Below are 24636 nucleotides of genomic sequence, written 5' to 3' on the forward strand. Positions count from 1 at the left end.
AAATCGGAGATTTCATTGCCATGTTATGCAAGATAGAATTCTATAGAGGTTTGAAAGCTATTCCATATTGATTCTTATTGTTTGTAGACTGAAATAGCATCCGATATCATACTTATGTTTCGGAGCTTTCAACAAGTTATCAAATTTATTTAGCATTCTCGAAAAATCAACGATTTATATCAACCCCGCCATCCCTCCTAAGCCGAATTTCTGGCTACGCCACCGCACAGCGGGCAAAAAGGACCCTCAGAGGCACTTAATTAGTCGCCGCAGGATTCCTATTTTAATTTATATATGAAAAGTTATGGAATTTGATAAAAAATCAAACACAACTAGTTTGGTCCACCGTACGCATCTATGGCCAGAGCTACGAGGGTTTGAGTACCCGGAGTATTCCCGGTATTAAGCAAAAAACGATTTGTAGAGGCACTTCATTGGTCGCCGCGGGATTTCTATTATAATTTATATATGAAAAGTTTTAGAATCGGAAAAGAAATCAAACGCAACTTATTTGGTCCACTACACGCATCTGTGGCCAGAGTTACGGGTGTTTCAGTATCCGGATAATACCCGGTATTAGGCAAAAAGCGATTCCATGTGGCACTTAATTTGTTACAACGGGATTCCTATCATAATTTATATATGGAAAGTTGCGGAATTAGATAAAAAATCAAACGCAATTAGTCCGGTATTAGGCAAAAAGCAATTCCCAGAGGCACTCAATTTGTCGTCGCGGGATTCCTACCACAATTTATATATGCAAAGTTGCAGAATTTGATAAGAAATCAAACGCAACTTTACTTTGGTTCACTGCACGCATCTGTGGCCAGCGTTCCGGGGGTTTTAGGATCCAGAGTATTCCTGGTATTAGGGTAAAGTAGTAAAACTGCCAAAGTTTTCGACTTTGTTCGTTTTCATTTCAGTTTATAAGTGTTAGCAATCACGATAGGATAAATTTTTTGTTCGAAGGTGCCATTTATGGAATTTAGGGGAGCGAGGTAATTGAAAAGTTCGGATATCTAATAATAATTTAGAATAGTATTTATGGTAGAACGAGACTTTGATGCCAGATTGAATTCAGATTCTGACTGATTTTAATATTTATATTTTTATTACGCAACTTTTCATATATAAAATACGATATGAATCCAGCGACCAATTAAGTGCCTCTGCGAATCGCTTTTTGCTTAATACTGGCAATATTCCGGGTACTCAAAGCCCCCTGGCTTTGGCCATAAATGCGTGCAGTGGACCAAACTAATTGCGTTTGATTTCTTATCAAATTCCGCAACTTTTCATATATAAATTATGATAGGAATCCTCGGTCTCGGTCCAGTAATATTCCAGTAATATTCCTCCTCTACTTTAATGACGTCAATTTCACATTACAAGGACCCCGCCTTTCTTTTGCCGACGGCATGAAAAATTTTCAACAAATACGGGATAAAACCGATGCCGAGCTTCTTCAGAGAGAACTGGATAGCTTTAGTACGTGGTGTGATCTAAACAGAATGGTTTTAAACCCGAGCAAATGCTCAATCGTTACGTTTACGCGGAAACGCCAACCGACTCAGTTTAACTACCATTTCTTCGGTTCGAGCATTCGAAGACACTCTCACATCAAAGATCTCGGAGTCATCATGGATTCGGCACTAACTTTCAAACCACATACGTCATATATCGTGGATAAGGCATCACGACAGCTTGGGTTCATCTTCCGAATAGCGAAAAACTTCAGGGACGTATATTGTCTTGAATCGCTTTACTGCGCGTTGGTCCGCTCAACGTTAGAATATTGTTCAGCTGTTTGGAATCCGTACTACCAGAACGGGATTGACAGAATCGAGGCTGTCCAACGCAGGTCCATACGCTTCGCCCTTCGTCATCTCCCATGGCGGAACAGATTGCAGCTGTCGAGCTATGAAAACCGTTGCCAGCTAATACACCTCGATACACTCAGCATTCGGAGGGACTGCTCTCGAGCCCTGTTCGTCTCGGACTTACTCTCTGCCAGAGTAGATTGCCCTACAATCCTCGGACGTCTGGATTTTCAAGCCCGCGTTCGAGCTATACGTAATAACTTCCTTCTGCGAGTTCCGTTCAGGAGGACCAACTATGGTTGTCAGAGCGCTGTTACCGGACTCCAACGAATTTTTAACAGTGTGGCGAAGGCTTTTGACTTCAACCGGACGCGGAATGCGATAAAGGCGAAAATGTTGGCAGTTTTAAAATGTAATTAGTTTAAGCAACCACCATTGGGGCCAAGGGGCCCGTTGGTGAAGGTAATAAACATAAACATAACTTAAACATAACTAGACACTATAAAACAGTGGTTTTCAACCTTTTTCATTCCATGTACCCCTTCCCGAACATTGATCTCCTTCATGTGCCCCATTCTGAAAGTTGTATACCACAATTACACCGTCAGAAAATGATTATCAATTTGATGATAAACTGATAACTATACCTGTTTTCAATTGGTAACCTGTTCCTGAAGACACCTTCATAAAAAAATATCCGACGGGATAGCTAGAATAGTAAATTAAAATTTACCCCGCATGATTCACCCCCTAGAATAGTCTAATTCACCCCTGGGGGTGACTTCACCCCCGGTTGAAAACCACTGCTAAAAACATTACATTATGTATTACAGCGGTTCTCAATCATTTTAGTATCATGGACCCCTTCGATATCAACCTGGGTTTTTGGGGACATGCACGGATTAACATCAATTTTTATATTCATTTATTTGACACGACTCAATGCGTTAGCGTAAGCCGTGGAATTTTCATGTTCCTACATTATATAAAAATAAAAGAATAACGCAAAGTTACTGCGGACAGGAGGGTCTTGTGACTATACCTGCTGCGTGTTGCGAACCTTTTTCTTGGCGGTAATGCATTAGCTGTGTTGTCCACCACCACCAGTTAGCCCATTTGCCTTCTCTCGCGTTATCGTTCATATTTGACGCCGTATTCCATGTTGTTCTTCGCAAAGAAGTTTTCTGCCTGGGCTAAACTTTTAAATGTTAACTATACACAGTTTTTCACGTAGTGTAACTGTATGTATGTAGCTATTTTACTGCGCAACCCGAGGCGACCATATAGTATTGTTTGTGAAAATTAATTTTGTTGGTTATCAGTGCATTATTTTCTATTCGTTGCGAAAAAGCTTTAAATTTCAATATTTAACCAGTAAAATGGACTTCAAGAAACCCATTCAGGGCCCCCGTCAGAAGAGTCCCGTTTAAGAATCACTGATGTATAGTTTAGTTTCTCCATAAATTATGCTGACGTACTATTTGCTTCAATATGAAATGAAACAAGAAATAGATGAGTCGATGTCTCTGCACAAATGGGACATACAAACATATGGAATTAAACATTCGCTGTATTATTGTGTTACATGAAGCTTCGCTATGTAGTAATTCACACCGGATAGAGAATCGCGCTTCTCTATGTAAAGCCTCCTTTCTAATCTCATTTTAAAAGTTTTGTTTCGACTTTTACTGTGTACTAGTTTAGAGCTGTTCTGTTTCGTTTCTTGTTTTTTCTCTTTTCGACTAATTCTATTATTACCATTATTATTATTATTACTTTCATTATTAATATTGTTATTCAAATATGTATTACATCCATGCGTATTTGCATGTAAATACCATTTCAAGTGTGCTTCAGAATAATTGAAATCAGTAGGACGCCACATTTCAACTCAAAAGATTGGAATTGTATAGATACAAAGCACAATTATCGTTTTCTCCTCTCTTTGAACGAAAACTTTCTTCAAGTGTAATCTTTGCTCTAGAACAATTTCCATAAAACTGCCTGCCTGTTCCCAGGTGCTGCTTATGCTTTCGTGTCTCGGTTATAATCAATAAATTCTACAGAGAAAACTGTTTTGTTTTTATCCAACACCAACATCAACACAACAACACCAATAATAAAAGCCGATAGTATACCTTAATGTTTACTCATTATACAATATTTTTGTGTTGGTGAACTTCGAAATGTTTATTCTCCTAAAGTTTGTCTATCTTTATGAAGTTTGGATCAATGTGTGTGCCTTTTAGACACGTAAGACAATTTATAAAATAGTGTATATCCCGAAACACGGTGGTAATCCGCATTGTTTTTTTTCAAATTCAAATCATGCGATAATTCAGAATGAACCTCGACTGAACTGGCAACCTTGACAACGATATCAGCATCAACAGGAAACTGTTTCGAAAACATCTATTCAACTTAATGATGATTGCATTTGGAGTTAAGGGTAGCCGTGAGGGCCGTTTAGTATTGTCTAGCGTGAAGTGCCAACGGCTTCTGATGGCACTTTAGCACTGGTCTACATGCAAACATATAACGTTTAGGAAGATATGAGCAAATCCCGACTGAACAAGAATAATTTCCGGTGGAATGGTGTGTTGGTTTTTCAGAGTGGATATTTTGTGATAATAATTGGCGTAACCAAATGAACTGGTACTATTGAACTTTAGATAATGAGCGAAAAGTTCCACTTTGTGATTACGTGTTAGACGGTGTGTGTATTTGTTTGACTTTGGTTTTGTATCCAGAATAGTTCCGCTGTAAATAGTCTCTCAAATAGAAATCGCTTATAGCAATACTATTATTTCTTAAGTTGACGTCGCCTAGTTATTGGTGGAGAAGTGTAGTGTTATTAGAACATGAAAGCTTGTGCATGTATTTGAAACTTCTCCGCTGCTTCTGCGTTATTGGTATCTGCTACGTCGCCATGATTTCTATGCCAACATCTAAAACGTCGCGTTAGGGTCGATCCACAATAAACAGAATCGATTTCATTCGACACAATTTTGTGATACTCAAGTTCGTTCAATTTTTTGGTGAATCATGGTGAAAAGTTTTTGTTATTCACCGACATGTCCAAGACAACACTTTTCATCAATTGGCGGTGCAATATTTAAACTTTTTAACAAACATCTAAAGATTGAGGCATGCCGTGCCGTGTCTGAATAGTGAAGGTCGAGCTTCGAGCAAAACGAGCAGAACAATTTGAACTGTCAGTGGGGCCCATAATTTGTGTGCCCGCTGAAATGTTGACTTATGTCAGTTTAATGCAAAAGGGATAGGGGTGCCATATACGTGGAACTACTTTTCCTACTGTCTAACACAACCATTGTAACCATTGCCAATAAGTAATCAAGTAAAAAAAGTTAATTTTCACTATGCCTGTCCATCCGATCTAATTTACGCAGCTTGCTGCAGCGTGTTGAGATTCTCTTCCTTGGTTGTGAAAACATTAGGTGCGTTGTCGTTCACGTCCATTAGGGCATTGCAAAAAAAATTTTTTTTTGAATTCTCAAAGGCCCCCCCCCCCTCTCATATTGTGACAAATGTCAAAGTAAGCTCAGATGCCAAATTTCACATCATTTGGACAATTTTAGACCCCCGCCCACTTCGCTTGAAATTTTTTGAAACTGGTACTATGGGAAAATATGGAGGAAAAATACATAAAATGCTATAACTTTTGAAGTAGCAATCAAAAAATTAAAATTTATACCTCTTTTGGAAGGAAATAATCTTAGTATTTGAATGGAGATATATTTGCTTCTAGAAAAATACGGGAAAGTGGGGTACTGGCCTCAAAATCCCCTATTTTTAATGATTTTTCTGCTCCGTGATGCAAATCATACATATTTTGTAGTTTTTCTAATGTAAAAAATCTCAGAATTCGAACGGAACCCTTTTGACCTTAGTCTAAATACGAGAAGCTGGGGTTAAATGGCCTTTTGACATTCATATTAAACTTCATCATTTTCTCGTGAATATATCTCTATTATTCTTCACTCAATTTTCATAAACTATACCTTGTTGAACGTGGAAAATCCTTAGGATTATAACAAAAATAGATTCGTTACCGGTAAAATTCAGGAACATCAAATTATCTGACATATAGTGTCGATTTCACATTTTTATAAAAAAAACGCACATATTAACTCCATTTAACAACAAAATTCTTATTTAATTTACTACTTTTAGTGTAAAATATGCTTAGGGATCACATGAGAAAAGTTTCATTTCTGGAAAAATAGGGGAAGTATAGGTATTAGGACAAATAATGAAAAAAATTGAGATTTGTAGAGTAAATATCAAAAAGTTTGATGTTTCTGAATTTTACCTTTACCGTTTTTATTTTTGTTGTATTCCTCAGAATTTTACACGTTCAATAAGTTACATTGTATGAAAATTGATTGAAAAATAATAGAGATATATGCATGAGAAAATGATAAAATTTAATATGACTGACAAAAAGCCCTATAACCCCAACTTCTCGTATTCGAACTAAGGTCAAAAGGGTTCCGTTAGATTTCTGAGATTTTTTCACATTAGAAAAACTACAAAATATGTATGATTTGCCTCACGGAGCAGAAAAATCATTAAAAATAGGGGATTTTGGGGCCAAAATGACCCATGGATGGAAAGTACCCCACTTTCCCGTATTTTTCTAGAAACAAATATATCTCCATTCAAATACTAAGATTATTTCCTTCCAAAAGAGGTATAAATTTTAATTTTCTGATTGCTACTTCAAAAGTTATAGCATTTAATGTATTTTTCCTCTATATTTTCCCATAGTACCAATTCCAAAAAATTTCAAGCGAAGTGGGCGGGGGTCTAAAATTGTCCAAATGATGTGAAATTTGGCGTCTGAGCTTACTTTGACATTTGTCACAATATGAGAGGGGGGGCCTCTGAGAATTCAAAAAAAATTTTTTTTTGCAATGCCCTAACGTCCATGTAGTCATCGGTACTGCCTTTGGATGTTCTTGTTTGTTTCTTGTACGTACGGGTCGCTGTTGTAAAGCCTTCTTCATCGATTTTTGATTTTTTGTGGGTGGTGTTAGTTTGGAGACATTAGCAGTCTCTGCGCAAGGTTTTCCCTGGTGTAGCGGCTGATCATAATATTGGCATGTAGGAATCTGCCTTGGGTAGGGGAGCCCGGGGCTAGTTGGCGGAACCCCCTTTTTTCCGTTTCTATTAGACATAAAGCGCTGTCACTCGTTGTGTATCTCAAGTAATGTGAAACGCATTATCCAATGTGTTTTTGTTGTGAAACATTATGATTTGTAGAAGCTGTGGGCGATATTGTGTTTTTGAGCATACTTTGTAAATTTTCTTAATTTTAAACATTTTGTGTTATTTAAGGTGGTTTTCTATCTATTCCCCGAATGATTATATTTTTCGATAGTACGTGAAAAGACTTTCAGCGTCCGTATAGATTTTATACCTATTCATATCCAAAAGTAATTTTTTAAATCCATTTTTATAAAATATGCGGTTGGGGTAAGTTGGCGGTAACGCACACGGGGCAAGTTGGCGGTACTATTTATAGTGCGAAAATAGTCACCATATATTTTTATTTCTGAAATTCACTCCACAGTAAGAGAAAATTTTTCTTGTGTCTCTCGTCAGTGCAGGGGACAATTATGTCAGCTAATCGCCTGAAGATTTTCGAAAATTTGCTTTTGAATATGGAGTACGCGTCGAAGTCAAAATGACGGGGCATTGAGACTGAAATATAATGAAAAGTGTCGAATACTATACAGTTTTATTGAAATGACAATCGGCACATTTCATATGGACCACTTATGTAATTGTATTTTCATTGGATTGCTTATTTTCTGGCAGTCCGCCAACTTACCCCATACACACCGCCAACTTACCCCGATGCTGGGGTAAGTTGGCGGCTTTTCCGCGTCACATGTTTTTGTCTCTAGAAATGAAGACAACGTATCAAACATTTTAATAAAATTCAGAGATGTTGCGAACAGTTTACCCTTTCATGCAACGTGTTCTATTTTACAAGATCTACCAAAATCAAAGCGATAAAAAACGAAAACTGAAAACACCGCCAACTAGCCCCGGTCTCCCCTACGTGACCAGTGTTCGTTGAGAATATGTGCTCGAAGGTTTAACTTGGAAAGAGATTGTTTATTCGTATTCAAACTATTTAACCTACGTTGTGTTTTTTCAAAAATTGGCGGATCTTAGTACTTGACCCGTTAAACACGGTAAAACCGACACCTTACAACTTTCACTAGATATCAAATTTTCATTCATTTCATGATGACAGTTTATAGTTAGTACGATTATGTAGAGCATTTAAAGATAAATTGGATTTACATTAGTAGGGAAGAGTGAAGACACTTGATCCTTGAGGATATTTGATTCCCTGGCCATATCTCCTAATCTACACGCATAAAGTTATCACAATATAAAAAGAAAATGAAGTGTTTGGTCGTTTATGATGTTTAAAAAACAAATCTGATGTATTACACTTGGTTTGGAAAAGTTGCATAATATTTTAGAAAATATGTGTTTAAATTCATCTCGAAGATCTTTTCACAATTTTTTTGAACGGTTGAATGAGATCGTCGAACTAATTATTTATGAATATTTTCAAGTACCATTACTTTCTAAGGGCTTTTGCCATAGAAAAACACGTTTTTCGGATACAAAGTTTCACTGCACATACAAAAAAATTAAATTTTGTTCGCCCTATACAACAGGTATTCTTGATCCCTATCATTAGTTCTCTCAAACACTTCCGAAATGTATAGAAAAAGCAAAATATCATTTTCATAGCGTATCTGACAATATTAATTGATCTAAAATGTTTTTTCAGCGAAGAAATGATAGTATAAGTTATTGAAGGTTGAAAAGGCCAGGTAAACAGCATTGATTTACCTCAAATACTTGTCTCGACTTTCTACTGTGGTTAGAGTTTGTCGTGCATCTAAAAAGGTAATCTTATTATTTACTTTGTCAGGATAGGTGGTTAGCTGAACTTTCGTATCTATAGGTCATAGTGGGCTTTGTTTCTTTAGCCCTAGTAGGCGGGAGATTAAGTTACCACACGATTTTACAAAAACCTCGTTTTGGCATGATTTTCAAAACTGTTCATATTACTGACAGGACATAGTTTTCCGATTTACACATTATTCATAGCTCTTAAAGTTCGAATTAACTACAAAATGGCGAATTTTGCAATTGAAATTTTTATTTCAATGAAAAGTTATAAGTAAAAAACAAAAGTGGGATCAAGCGTACCCACTCTCCCCTACGTCAAATGTCATAAAAATAAATAAAACATGCGACAGTAGCATTCAGGATCGTCTGGATGTTGAAATTTGTTCAAGAGTTTAAAGTTTTAGTACCCATATTATTATCGGCCTTTCTTAAGATCAACTGGGTGCATTGAAGACGAATTAGACGCATTTAATATTTTCAATAATTTATTGTAAAAATTATCGCTGTTGGGATGAAATCTACATCATTTTGTTAGGATAAGACCGACACGCGGTTTAGATGGTTGTTTATATTTGTGATTAATTACAAAAATCTGGGAATCATTGTGACAGCGTAGCTATTTTTTTAGCCCCAAGGGTCCCAAAAAATAGTTTCTTTGCAATAAATCAAAATTTTGGGGGCATATTAAACTATTTAAACGTGGTTTTGTTTTGTATTTTACCAGACCTATAACCTTTAGGAAAACATCTAACGGGAAATAGTCGGAAATTCACCCTTTTTATTGGACACACTGAGAAAATATATGCCCTCGTGAAGAAATCGTGATCTCTCAGTCTCTAGTTGGGTGTTATCATTTACGTATCGTAAATTTATCGCTTTATCGCATTCATATCCGTTGCCACGCTGACGATTCTAATGCACAATGCAAATCATATCTATTCTTCTTTATTTTCATTTTTTCATTTTATTGTGACATATTCGTTTATTTCCAAAAAAGTTATTCTCATACTAGTTGTGGTGACGAAAAACTGCGCGTCCTATCTGAGTCGGATAAAATGAACAACGGATTATTCCCTACTAGTGTAGGTGAGTGAGAAGAAGAACGCCTGAGTGTGGTGCATTTCCCGCCAATCGAGCAAAGAAATAAGGTTGACAAAAAAAACTGAATTATGATATGGAAATTTCGCATATAATTCGACAGAATTTGATTAGCAGTCAATTAACACCGAAATGCACAAGAGCATTTCCGCTGAGCAGGATGGATTCTTCGCTCTCGAATAGACTAAACTTTTTAAACACGCAAATAGTTTGGTAAGAACCAACAGAGTTATACCGACAGCTTCACAAACAGCACTTGACAATTACTGTCATTATTTTCACCCAATCAGCAGGGCTGAGATTTATCACGACGCTTATTCTGTCACAATTGAACCTAAATTTTCACAGCTATCAATTATTTTGGTAAGTTTTTAACTTAGTTATTGTTCGATGAAGATTTTGATTATGAATTCATATCGATTCCGTGAAGATAACAGCATCCATGGTTGAAACAAACTAAGCGAACTGTTCAAAGTAACTAGTTACCGTCGTCTTCCTCAACGATACATTTTGATGCAGACGTATGATACTTTGTAGATTTGTCTGATGCCTGCACATAAAACTCGACAATTCTATAAATTTGGCTTGTTGTAGAAACATATAGGATCTTGTTCAGATTGGCAGCGGTTCAACCGGCGTGCTTCGGCTTGTGATATCGGTAAGTGGCAACGGCAACGGATCAGAACTATGTATAACAATTCCCGACAGAGTAAATAAGACGTGATGCTAGTAAAGAAAAGGGAAAGCTCATTAAATACAGCATGGTGTGTAAGAGTGAATGACGCAGAGAGCATAAAACTCTGTTTCACTCTTATTTAACATTTTTAATGCGTTCCGCTTGGGAATCTTTCCTGCTGTATCTTTCCATGTCTTTTCAGTGCACAAAATGGATTCAATCGCATCAAAAGTATTGAAGCTTTTACTCGTGGTATTTTGAAGCACTTCTGATCATTCTATAGCCCCCAGGTCGGAGACCTTGTGAGCGGGTTGTTTCTGTGAGCTCATAAGTGGATGGGTTTGAATCGTAGATTATTTTGCCGAAGCTCAGTTATTCTTATACTATAAAATATTGGTTAGCAGAATAGCGATAGTTACGAGAATGAACGTCTGCGGAATCTGGATATGTACAGTCTTTGGCTTATACTTAAACTAAGAGATAGATTTTTTGTCGTTTTATTGAACTAATTCTTAGCAGAATACCTATTTTCCTATTTATGGTAATAGTTGATGCAGTTTTTGTTGTCTTTGTCTTTTTTGTTCTCCGCGTCTTCGCGAATAGTTTTTTCTTCTTGTGTTGCCTTTTTTGTCGCTGACAACTGATGTGTCCACTACCAGGAGGTTCTCTGTGCGAGCCATTTGGTGTGGGGGTGAGAGACGGGCTTTTAATAAAAAAAAACAAGATAAAAATTACTAAAAACTAAATCAAACACATGTACGCAGTGACATTGTCCCATTTAGATTTGATCAGAGCTTCTTGGTTGTGAGTGGGTTGTGATTAGAGCTTCCATCCCGGGAATTTATTTCCCGGGAATCCCGGGATTTTTGGATTTCCCGGGATTCCCAATTCCCGGGAAATTGGGTTTTCTCATTCCCGGGATTCGGGAATCCCGGGAAAAACAATTTTTAATTTATTCCAAAAGGCTTCGTTCTGCGAAAGAAATTCTGTAGGAAATATCTTTACCGGCAAATATTTGGAGTGAGCAATGAATGCAGATTGTGCTTTTCCAACTGATTTGCAATTCAATGGACTAAATATCCTTAGGCTCGCTGATATGTTTTCGTGATTTTTTTTTGTATATAGTCCAAGCCTTACTCAAAACACTGCTAAAAATGTTGATATTTTCATGCAAAAATGGATTAATTTACCGGCCGTTGTACCAAAGCATTTCCTTACAGTAGCGTTAGTGATGCGATATCTCTGCAACCGTTGAGCTGATTAATCAGATTTTTTTTACAGTGCTTTTAATAGTTTATTTTAATATTTATATCTTGAATGAAAAGGCTTGCAATCAAATTAGTAATTGAAATAGCGGTAATTTCTTAAAAAATCAATGAGGTTTTGTTTCAAAACTTAGGATGGTTTGCAGTGATATCATGCTTAACGCAAACGCTATTTAAAATAAGAAATGTTTCTAGAACGTCTGCAGAAATATTTTATCGGTTCATCGAATGCATATTTCGTCTAATTTGTTATACCGTAACTGTAATATCTGTAAATTTTTGGATGCATGAAAAGAAATGCATAACGCTGTAGCTGTCCAATATCACGCGCATCCAAACTTTTTGAATGTCGATTTCAAGGATGCTGGGAGGATTTTTGAAGGGATAAGATCAAGCAATCCAGATACTTGCCCGTAACAGGAAATCGATGGTAGATTTTGATTCACACTTAATTCGGAATGCTGCTGGTCCCACTGCGACGGAAGTGGATTCCATATGTCACATTTTCTCATTTGATCAGAAATAACTGCACAATACACTGAAGCAGCTCAATCTTTTCATTCAAGATTACCAAAGAAGGTGCTTTGCATTAAATTGATCACATTCCATCATATCAGAACAACGAATTCCAATTTTGGTCAGTAACTCCAGCTGCTGCGTTTAGTATATCGTCCAATTGTAATCGTAATTACCAAAATTTAGGTTATACATATAGCCAAGAAAAATCATCAAAAGAAGTTGATGTTGCGTAAACTTATTGACGAGATATCAAATGATTGAATGATTTGTAGGACACCAAATCGCCGTTTTCTGACAACTGCTTCTAGGACAGATATACATGCAATCAAACGGGTTTGAAAACTTTTCAATTTATTCTTTTTTTTAAGAAAATCATTCACCTTTTCTTTTTTCTTCTGAATTCCCGAGATCCCGGGATTTCCCGGGAAATTTATTATTTATTTCCCGAATCCCGGGAAGCTGAAAACCGTCGGGAAATGGAAGTTCTAGTTGTGATGAAACTGGTCAGAATCGACGTCCAACTTCTGGGAAAGCCACATATTCATTTCTAATGAACATTCTACTTCTACTTTGCGCATATTTGACATTCATTCATGCTCAAACCTCGCTGTAGGAATAGAAATAACGACTCTTTGTAATATTTTCCCTTTTTGAACGAAGTTTTTGTTGAGGTGGGTTAATTTTTGTTAAAGTACTAAATTGACGTTTTGTACACCTGTTTATAAAGATGAAGGCTAGAAAAGACGTAGAAAATAATCTAAATTTTAAATGCTAGTAATTATTAGCATTTAAATGTATCATTTATAATCTACCTACTCACATTTTATAAACAGCGCTGGTGGTTAAATTAGCCTGACAGCTGTTTACCCCATCGTGGCTAAGTTTAATTCCAGTCGAGGTCACTGAGATTGTTTAAGATGGAAATTTCAAGCAATCCTTCCTAAGGTTCACATTATGACTTTGTGTTCATCGTCTAACACTAAACTGAGGTTTTGAAGTTAGCATATATAAACTACATTGTGGAATTTAAATCACTTTAATTCAAGATCACAAGGTTTCTTAATAATCAGGAAACATTTATTATTAGTTACAAAAAGAATGAGGTCACTCCATTTTTGCAGTTTATTGGTATTCAAACTCATTTTAAGGGGTCTGAAAGTACAACTCCTTGAGAACATTTTCCCAAATTTTCATAGCAATCCGATTAATAGATCGAAAGTTACAGCGTTTCGAAGCGCACCTCGTTTACCAGGAGCAGTGGTAACATGAAATTTCAAACTCAATTATCTCGAAACGTTGTTTTTTTTTCAAAAATGGTTTTTCCGTGATCACGATTGCCGAAAAACTTGTTAACCGATTTTCTTCAATTTTTTCTTCAATTGTTCGTTATTAGTTTTTCTAGTACCTTAAAGATTCCTTTTTCATGCAAACATTTTTATTTCATAGCTAAGAATTTTTAATACAATATTTAGAGCTTAAAATATTCATATTTTGGGAACAACGTTCCCGCATGAAGGAAACAAATATTATTTATTCAACTAATCTTTAAGGTACGATGAATACTCCACTACTGATGGATTTTTTTGAGTTTTAGGATTTTAGTTGATCCCCGATCAGAAACACATAACAGAAATATTTCAAAACTATAACTCGCATTGTAACTTGTTATAAATTTCTGTTATTTTAACTACTAACGAGACCTAATTTATAACACAATATGTTACAAAAAATGTGTTCTGCTATAATCTTGTTATTTCATTCTGATCGGGTCTGGTTGACTTCCATTGTGATAACCGCAAGCCTCTTAAATAAAAAAAAGGTTGCGGGGAAAAAGCCATACCATTCCACCATTTCGCAATAATTTTTATAATATAATGCTTATTTTTTCACTTAAAATATGGACTATAAAAATACTATAATATTGATGTAATAAAATCCTTACTTTATAACTTCACATAAATTCAAACTTTTTGAAAATTTTCTCACTAAAGGTATGTAACCCCTTAAACACATTTGGAATTTTACGACTTCAAGACGATAGGGCGAAGTTCTGGAATGTTTGAAGATTGACCTCTTTTAGGTCAAAAGTCAACATTATGGATTCCGTACCCATTGAAGAGGGTCCAGGTATAGCGGAAGAGCAGAGTTTTAGTTTTGTAGGTATGTCCTTTGACGATCCCAACTGTGATGAAAACCTGAATCATTTTGCCACATCGGCAGAACGCTTACCAGACACAGATTTGTTGACCATCGTGTACTGTTTGTTACTACTGTTCGGTCCCTGCCGAACTTTGTATTCGTGTAGTCCAAAATATACCATTGTTTGATAAAAATAAATTGAAACGTGAACCGAAATGTTTGTGCGATGTTTCAATTAGTCCGTCGGATGCTCTTTGAAAGATTAATCATATGGAATGCGAGTTAATGTGCGATTTCGAACTGCTCTGCTTCCATGGGAAACCAGGCGACCGCATGATGTGGCCATCACCGATTCGAACGAAACTTTGCAGTTGTCTTCGGTTTATGAATCTTCATGATTTTCAATTGCAATATTTGTATACAATAGCCATTTTCCAAAAACTTTTTCAGTATATTTGGATCATGCAGAAGCCTTAATTTTTTTTTCTAACAACAACTTTCAACATATTTATTTATTCTTTTTGAATATGTTTCTAGATGTCATTGGTCATAACAAAAAATATTTGATATGTAGTAGTTCTCGAGATATTTTAAATTTTGTTTTAAAGCACAATTATTTTGTTTTATTTCGACCTTTTCATAAGTTGTTCGCGTTTCTTCAACAACAACAATAGGTTTTTCGAAAGGCCCATAATATATCCTGTAACTATCCCATTGACATCATGGCGATATTGTAAACCATTTGAAAGCTACTTGAAAATAACCAAAAATTTGATTCAATTATATAGTTTAATCATCAGACCTTTTTGACTCATGAGCATTTTGATTTAAAATGGCGTTTCAAATCATATTCGAAAAGCAAATTGTATTTCTGACTGCAAATAGTATGACTTATAAAAATATGTCAAAATTTGTTGTTAGGAAAACTTTTTTATTGAAAATTTCTTCATGATTCAAATACGCTGACAAAGTTTCTTTTGCGTCTAACGATAAACATAAACATAGGTTGTTGATATTTTATGATGGGGAAATTCGAATAACTTTTGAAATGGGTACAATTACACGAATTAATTGTTTTTCTTGAAGCGCAATTCCAAATATCTCGATAACTATCGCATATTGGAAGATTTTTTGCTTTGAAATAAATTCATAGAATTGTCACCGTTTCGGCAATTCTCTTGCTCTATTTTCCATTGGACACGTTCTAAGAATCCTGGAAAAAGGTAAAAACATGACACACGTCAAAACAAGGAATACACATAGGAATGATTGAGGGTGACTTTGAATTTGAATCGTGGTTGGAATGGACTCATTTGCATATGAAAATTTGCATCTCTGATTCTGAGGTTAGTTGATGAGGCATTCTTAAGGTAAACATATACCTAAGGGACCAATTCTAGATCGCGCAAAAAATTCGTGTAAAATTCCGTGCGAAATTTACTACGAAATTCGGTATGAAATTCCTTTTGAAATTCCGCGCGAAATTCCACTCAGAGTTCCGCGCGAAATTCCACGCGAAATTCCATGGAAATTCCGCGTGAAAAACCGTGCGAAATTCCGCGTGAGATTCCGTGCCAAATTCCGTGCGAAACTCCGTGCACAAAATTCCGTGTGAAACTTCGCTCGAAATTCCATGCGAAAGCAAAACGAAAGTTTTGTTTAATTCCGGGTGAAATTTCGTATGAAATTTCACATAAAATTCCACGAGAAATTCCTCAAGAAATTCCGTGTGAAATTTCATGCGTAACTCAGCGCGTAGTTCCATGCTGAATTGAGCTTAAAATTCCGCGCGAAATATCGTGTGAAATTTTGTGTGAAATTCCGCGTGAAATCCTGTTTGAAATTCCGGGCGAAATTCTGCATAAAATTCCGTGAGAAATTCCACGTGAAATTCCGCCCAAAATTCTGCGCCAAATTCCGTGTGAAATTCCGTGAGACTCTGCGTGAAATTGCGCACAAAATTTCGTGTGAAATTCCGTTTGAAATCCCGCACGAAATTATGCATGAAATTTCTCGTGAAATTCTGCGATAAATATCACGCGAAATTGTGTGCGAAATCCGATTATCTTGGAAGTTTGAAATAATTTATTCCAATTTTTTTTCTGCAGGAGGATGGGGTATTGTCAGATATCGTGCGACTATGCGACATGACAACTAGTAGTCTTCGAATAACTTGGCGGAAATGTCAATTTATTCTGATTCTGGATTATCAAAAAAACACAACAACCAGAAAATTTTAAAGGCACTTGCACAAATCGTAGATGGAGTTGCAAAAATGAGCATATCCATTGTCATATCAGTTTTCGCCACAACCCGCCATGACGTAGACCCGCTCGTTCCCACACATCTGGCCACGTCCTTACAAGCGTTTAAATTTCATAATAGTCCGATCATCTACTTAAGGGAAACGCTCGGAACCGAAACAATTTCCATAGATGACGGAGATAACAAAAGGCGAAATATATAATGTAATAATTGGAAATTCTTTAAATCAACATTACTAATACTAATTACTAATGCTTACAAACTCAGTTCTCTTAGGACTCCACCCCTTCATCAGCATATTCAAGTAATCAAAAAATAAACCAGTTAAATCTCACCAAATTATCTGTCGAAAGTATCGAAACTCGTCGAAGTTTCGAAACTCGTTTTAAATATCCAGTGTTAAACGGCGTAGTCTTCTTTCTGACCATCGGCATCGACATCCATCTATTAGGTTCTCCTAATCTCAATTATTCCGAACATCTGCGCGGCTTGAGCTGATCACTTAAAAAATTTGACACTTGAACACTTGAAAACTTTTTCGAAAGTCACATCGATATTAACACTTAAAATGCGACTTTCGAAGGGTTAAACAATGCTGAAAAGCCGTGTTAAGACTGCATGAAAAATGTTCAGCCAACAACCATAATTTGTAGATATTAAATATAATGAGATTTTATCCGATTTTTGATAATAATGGATAAAATGAACAGTGAAATGGATAAATTCAAAAACAAATTACATAAATAACCTACATTATATCGCTGAATTGAGATTTATTGTTGGCCCCTGAATTTAAGTAGCAATTTTGAATAATATGAGAGTGAAAGTAAGTATAATTCATATCAAAGAAAAAGATGCACTGACAATAATCTGACGTTATCATCCATTTGCTTCACGTTCTCAGGAATTATGCAGAAAATGGCAAAGTACTAAGCGCAAAAGATACGTTTTACGTGACAACTGTAGAATAACCCGTGTTTGAGTGAAACAATAAGGTAATAACTGGAAGTCTCTCACCCGATATTCGCCATGGTCTATTTTATAGTAAAGAGAAATCTTGCGTTCATGGTGAAATATCTTTGCTCTTTGTGGCACAGTCACAAAGTCAAAGCTTTACAATTCCTTGTTTCCCGATTTCAAGCTCCATACTGTGGTCGCAATATGAAGCCAAGAGCACGAGCTACACCACCAATTCCAATGTATTTTGATATCTCAGACTAAATTATACGCTGTAAGCACTTTTCTATCACTTCACTTCACATCGGTACCAACATACTGAAATTGGTGCAATCAACACATGTTTATCAACAGTTTTTGTAGGTTTAGGGACAAAATGTCGAAAGACAAAAGGTCGAATGGCCAAAAAGTCGAAAGACAAATGGTCGAAAGACAAAAGGTCGAAAGGCCAAAAGGTCGAAAATGACAAAAGGTCGAAGAAAGAAAAGATCGAAAGGATAAAAGGTCGAAAATTTTTCACGCCATTTCTTATTTTATCGCAGTATTTCTTCACATAATGTTTTAATTAGAATCATAAATGGAAACAACCAAGACAATCAATTACTGTTTTTTACTGTCTGTTACTTTTCAATTGCATTTCATTTAATAACCATGTATTGACGGTGTATTGTCCTGTTTTCATGGTGATTTGGGGCCTTTGAATTAATTCGGAAATCTGCGATAACTGCTTCGTTGCCGTCTGTTATCTATAATTCATCAGCTGTTTCATGCGCAGCTATACTCTCTTCAAGTAATATCTCCTTAACTTTGAAACTTGCGCCGGTCTTGGCAGTATTGAAATTTAAAAATAATCTATAAGCTATATTTTTGAAACTACTGAAAATCGATTTTAACTTATATGTTAATGTTAAACAATTAATGAATTCTACCATGAACTTAAATTTTGCTATAAAAATTTTAAATCATGAAATACAATAATTTGAATTTTTATTGGTGTTTTCCTTCTTTATAACATGAGCTGTTCTTTATATGATGATTGATCTACCAATTATATTCCTTTCTCAGTGGTGATTTGCGATTTGGGGTTCAACACATCGTATTTTGATCGCTTGTCAAAATTAATTGTACAGAAAATAGTACTGAAATATTCAATAGTGCCAGGCACAAAATATGTTCTATGAAGCTAGGACGGAACTGCTTTAAAGTTGATTGTATAGCCAGCGTAATGTGGTGTAACCGCATAACCGAGGCCAAGGAACCGAAGCGGCGCCCCTCGGAAGGTGGCCGCAGTCGGAAGCAGCGGCCCCTCGCAAGCAATCCTGTGATCCACTCGTTTACCCGGCTTACTCAACCATAGGGTCGATAAATTAGTTTAGGTCTGATTGAGCGGAGCGACGTCGAAAAGCACACGAAGTAAAGCGATGTGGCGTAGCCACATTGGGCGGCAGTTTTGATATATTTATTTATTTTACTCTTCTGCTTTAAAAATCATAAACTAACTATGATTGGTATGCGACTTTTTAATTCTAAATATAATATTGCTAAACGATTTTTGTTTCACTATAATATAGAGAGAAATATATTATTCTAAATATAATATAAACTATTTTCCAAAGAATAAATGATATTTTCAAAAATACAAATTCACGTTGTTTGAACTGTAGCCTGCAAGATATAGCTACGGATCTATCTGCTTTAGCGTTTCCCAATTCACTGAACAAGCGGTTTAAGCGCCACCTGTAACGTTCAAGGTTGCCCGACCAGAAACCCAACCCTAAGGCGGGTAGGTTTTGCTAAATTTTGGGGGAAACGAAACGCCAGACGCAAAAGCCGAAGGGTACTCCGTCTCACGGGATGACACCAAACTATAATCAAAAGATCGCGACTAAACTACTGGTTATCATCACAGGTAGAGTCCCCAATATCTACCAATAATAAGTCAGCTTCCGAAACCAGAGTGGCTGTTAGGCTGTTCACTTCACACCTTTAAAACGTTGACGACTGCTGGTACCGCGCTGCTTGCACTAATTTTGATGAAAGCTATTCGACAACGACGCGGCTGTTTTGCGCTGCCTTGCGCGATGGTGTTGTTAAGGTCCTAGCTTGGAGTTCGGTAACTGCTGGTAGTGTCGGATCTCCGCAGAGCGTACCGGAAACAAAATGCGGATGCAACAATCCGGCGGACAGCGTTTAGCGGTGCCGCCTTACGCACGTGGCGGTGCGTCTTTGTCCGCACTTCGTATCGCCTGTAAGTCCACAATCCGCGCTATAGCAAACAGAAAACGACATGGAGAGAAAACATCGTTTGGATTGTACGCAAGCAGAACATTTGTTCTAGCCGCCCGGTATTCATACTTCATCTTAGGAGATGTAGGAAGTGAACAGCCTATATTTACAACAGGGAACTGGAGTTTCTGAATTGGAAGCTATTAGAACTCTGAAACACGCGATTGCTACAGAACATTGGCAAGTATTGGCTATGATATTTGATTTTTAGTTCCTGGAAGGGCACCTTTAAAAAAATGAAAGGTTAAAAATTTGGTTTCGACTTAAAATTTATCCGACATTTCGTCTTTCGACTTTTTGTCCTTTCGACCTTTTGTATTTTCGACCATTTGTCTTTCGACTTTTTGTCTTTTCAACCTTTTGTCTTTCGACCTTTTGTCCTTTCGACGATTTGTCTTTCGACCTTTTGTCTCATCGACCTTTTGTTTTTCGACCTTTTGTCATAGATTCGTTTTTGTAACATTGCACTTAGTAAAACCTAATACACTGTCGGAAATAATTATAAGGACACTTGCATCTCATAATTTATTTAAAAAGATCTGTGGAATATTTTTTTTTGGTAAATTATTTTAAATTGTTCATTAATATAACAACTTAGATAACATGTATTAAGAATTTTATTACCGTTTTTTTCTCGCACATTCAATTTTTTATTTTTTGGTGATGGAAATAATTATAAGGACAGTCAAGTTGTTCGAAGATATTCGACATTTATCGTGGTAAATAAAAGTTTTAGTAGTGTGTTACATCTCCCTTGTTCATAATTACTTCTTCGTGGCATTGATTGAATAAAAGGATTCAGGGCTGCTTCATCCAATTTATTCCATTCGTCGACAATTGCGTGTTTCAATTGCTTCACAGTTTCAATCCTGCGTCCATGCCTAAACACGTTTCGCGATAGCATACCCCAGGCGTTCTCTATAGGGTTAAGATCTGGACTGCAAGCAGGCCAGTCCAATACAGGGATGTTTCGGTCGTTTAAAAAAGTTTTTGTGTAACGGGCAGAGTGGCAAGCAGCATTATCCTGCTGAAAAATCATGGAATCTCCCATAACATTCTCTATAAAGGGTATTAATTCGCCTTCCAACAATTCGACATATTTCTCAGCGTTCATTCTCGTCGATATGAAGCAGATTGGAGTCTTTCCTTTCAGACTAAATGCCGCCCAAATCATTAGGGTGCCACCTCCGAAATTCCGATGCTCTTTATTTGGTTTTTTCTGACGTTTGTCTATCCACGCAGCCGAACAACCATCTGGACCATCTAAATTAAATTTCTTTTCGTCACTGAAAATAACATTGGCCCATTCGTCTTCCCAAAATTGGTGTTTTTCAGCGAAGTTCAACCTTGCTGTTTTATGTCGTGGTTTTAGATGAGGCACAGATACAGATTTTCCATAACAAATGTTACGATTGTCATGCAAAATTTGTCGGATGCGACGACTGGTCACAGGTATATTCTTTTGACGCACAATTTCCTGTGATGAGAGCTTCTCTTCTACCGCTAGGCGAGTGATCAACCTTTTATCGCGTGGAGAAACTACAGGCCGGCGTCCACTTCCCTTTTTCTTCCCGTAGTTTTCGCGTAAAGTTAAATAGTTATGAACAACAGTCTTACTTCTTCCAACTTTAAAGGCTATTTGTCGAGAAGAATAGCCCTCCTGCTGCAAAATTAATATCTTAGCCTTTTCAAACTCGGTAAGTGGAGCTCCCGTCGGCATTCTCACGAAACCTTCTGAAAGAAACAATGTTTTCTTGTTAACTCTAACATTCCGGTCGCTACAGAGTGTATTACATTGGTACTTGCACGCGAAAACTTCGAAAAATTACAATATAAATGCAATTCTTTAAATAACTTGAGACACTTAGGTGCTGTCCTTATCTTTTTTTCCATGCGGTTAAGGACATTATACATGCGAGCCACAACATAGCTGCTACGCCGCACGCACCCCTCTCCCTGCCTAACCATGTATCTGACATGAGCAAATATAAAAATACGTTTTTCAACACACTAACCTTGCTAGTGTGCCACGAAACTGCTACTTAAGGAAGCTAGAACATTTTCCTATACAATCAATCCGAGTTTATGACGGAATGCCATCCGTAGCTCCTATTTTGTGGATTTTTTGGAAACTCTCATTTGTGCGTTTGAATTTTCACTTCAGATTTCAGTTTTTCTCAATGTAAACAAGCGAGCCGGTGCCTAGCAACGTGGCTTCCACATATCTTCACCTTAAACGTCAACTTAGAGAAACGACACGCATACTCACTCATATATATGATTACGTGCTGCATGTAGTGGTGTATTCTTACAAAGGTATTGTTAGTGCAGTATCACTTTGAAAGTATTGCACGTTGCGCAAAAAAATAAGAATTTTCAACTGTACTTATACTTATTTCCGACAGTGTAAATAAAATAACCTAAAATATTAGATTTTTTAGCGGAAGAAAATTATGTGTCAAAACTTTTCACGACTTGCTTCAGCCACGGGAAATAATAATGGGAATTTTAGAAAAATATTAATAAGTTTTGTATGTTACTATGTTTTAATTGCCGCAAGGTTCTACTGTATCGATTTTGTTGGCTATTTTCGGCAAATTTTAGACTAAGAGAAACGAAAGCAATGAAATTGAAAGACGGATAGGTATTCTAGAGCGAATCAGTTATAAACTTATTACGGAAAACTAGGACTAGACAGGCTCATATGGACATGATCGAAAGGAAATGTGAAGAATTCTTTGCCTTCTGCAGAGTAGGAGTTGGGCGTTACACCCAAGTCTACCGCATGGTCTATGGTAGAACATAACTCATCATCAAGTTTTACTGCCGACGCCGGCAAAAAATTCTTCACAAATCCTCGCCTAGAACGACCATGCGATTATTCTTCTCCCTTTCTACTATCATCAAGCCGTGACGTATGCATTCAATCGACACCAAGCTATCGGTGTCGCACCGATCCTATTGTGATTGAACTACTTATTGATTTTTTCGTTCCGCACACACATATGTTTTGAAAGAGCGATAAAACAGCTACTTGTTTTCAAAAAATCGCAATAGCTGCATTGAAAAGAAACATTACTTGCCTTTCAAAAGTGATTGTACACCCATGTTATCGTTACGCGTTAAGCGTGCAACTAGTATCGTTGCGCTAGTCTTGTAATTATCCCGTATCCTTATTTTCCAGTTCATTGAATGCAGAAAATGAAAGAACACATATTGATTCCTAAAATAGACCGGTTCTTTTCATCGTCAAATTAATTTCCTTTGACTCGATGACGAAGATGAAGACGATTCGCGGTGATGATGAAGCACTTTGTCATAAAGCGAGCACTAAATGTTTATACCTACATCTGACACCGACCAGCTCTCTCGAAAGTAGCAATTTTGATGACAGCTTTCGGAATCAGCTTTAGCACTTTCGTTTCGGGGCGGCCAACAAAAGATAAAGGGTGCAATATGAACGCGGTAATGTTCACGGTGCTGCTTTCGCTCCGTTATCCACTGTCCTTCGCTCTGGCTGGTTGTCTTGCTCTATATTACTTAAAATTGTCGGTGGATCTGTATAACTTTGACGCTTTTGAAGGCATCCAGTACGGTCGGTCGGTGCTAGTGAAGTATATCGGGAGCCTCAGCGGAAAGATGACTAGGGAAGTTATTCTACTTCAGTAGCGGACATCTTTCGCCTTCCGTTCACTGCCGTCCATTCTATCCATCAAAGTGGTTAAATGGAGGTGATTCTTCTCGGCGAAAGTAATCACGTTTTATTGAGCTGACTTCCTGAATCAATTTGGGTTTGCTACTGGTATAGCAACTAAGTGAAGAAGAAGTCTTCTAATCGTGAAACTGTGAGAAGTAAATGAATTGATGGGGTTTCTTTGGATAATGGTTCCATTGAGCTTGATTCTATTAGAAGCAGTTTTAATATTTCATCTATATAAAATTTAAAGTGTAGACTTTGTTATTTTTATGAAACTTCTAACTGGTTTATGAATTGAAACACTTTAAAATACTATGCTATATATAGCCGGCGCTAATCTATTCCGACAATACGTTAGTGTCGGTTTCTGATGAGGCGAAGCCGAAACGCAACATAGTATGAAATAAGGATTTGTGCCCTCCTGTACAAAGACTGGTTTATACCAACAAATTTTCACCCTAGTGAGAAATTTTGGTTTTTACCAAATTTTCCTCCTTAGGGTGAAATATAGCATAGTGCTTTCGCATAGGCCTGCTAAGCCAAGACAAGTTTCGGCTTCACTTGTGTCTCATCGGCATAAACAGAACTTCTGCTCTAACGGGACATCACGTTTGATCAGTCGTTTGATTGAAACACATGGTGTGTTTTAGTTTTAAGGGATTTGCGTCAAGCCGGCGCTAATCTATTCCGACAATACGTTAGTGTCGGTTTCTGATGAGGCGAAGCCGAAACGCAACATAGTATGACTTTAAAATAGTTTATAAATATATGTCAAAGTTTTTCGAGATTCAAATTGTGCTACTAGGGTAGATCTTTTTTTTGTTTAATAGCATTAATTACCCAGTTCTCAATTGCATCTAAATCGGTATCAATATCGTTGATTCGGTCCTAAGAAAAAGTATAGTAACGTATGGAGTGAAATATATAAAATGCTCCTGTTTGAGCTAA

General features: G+C 36.8%; 1 protein-coding gene across 8 annotated transcripts in view; it reads right to left on the reverse strand.

Annotated features, from left to right (window-relative positions):
- LOC131682614 (probable serine/threonine-protein kinase nek3) overlaps positions 1–24636 on the reverse strand; it is a 293923-nt gene that overhangs the window by 146947 nt on the left and 122340 nt on the right. The gene's annotated exons all lie outside the window — the stretch shown is intronic.

This window comes from Topomyia yanbarensis, chromosome 2, assembly GCF_030247195.1.
Source record: "Topomyia yanbarensis strain Yona2022 chromosome 2, ASM3024719v1, whole genome shotgun sequence".
Lineage (NCBI taxonomy): Eukaryota > Metazoa > Arthropoda > Insecta > Diptera > Culicidae > Topomyia > Topomyia yanbarensis.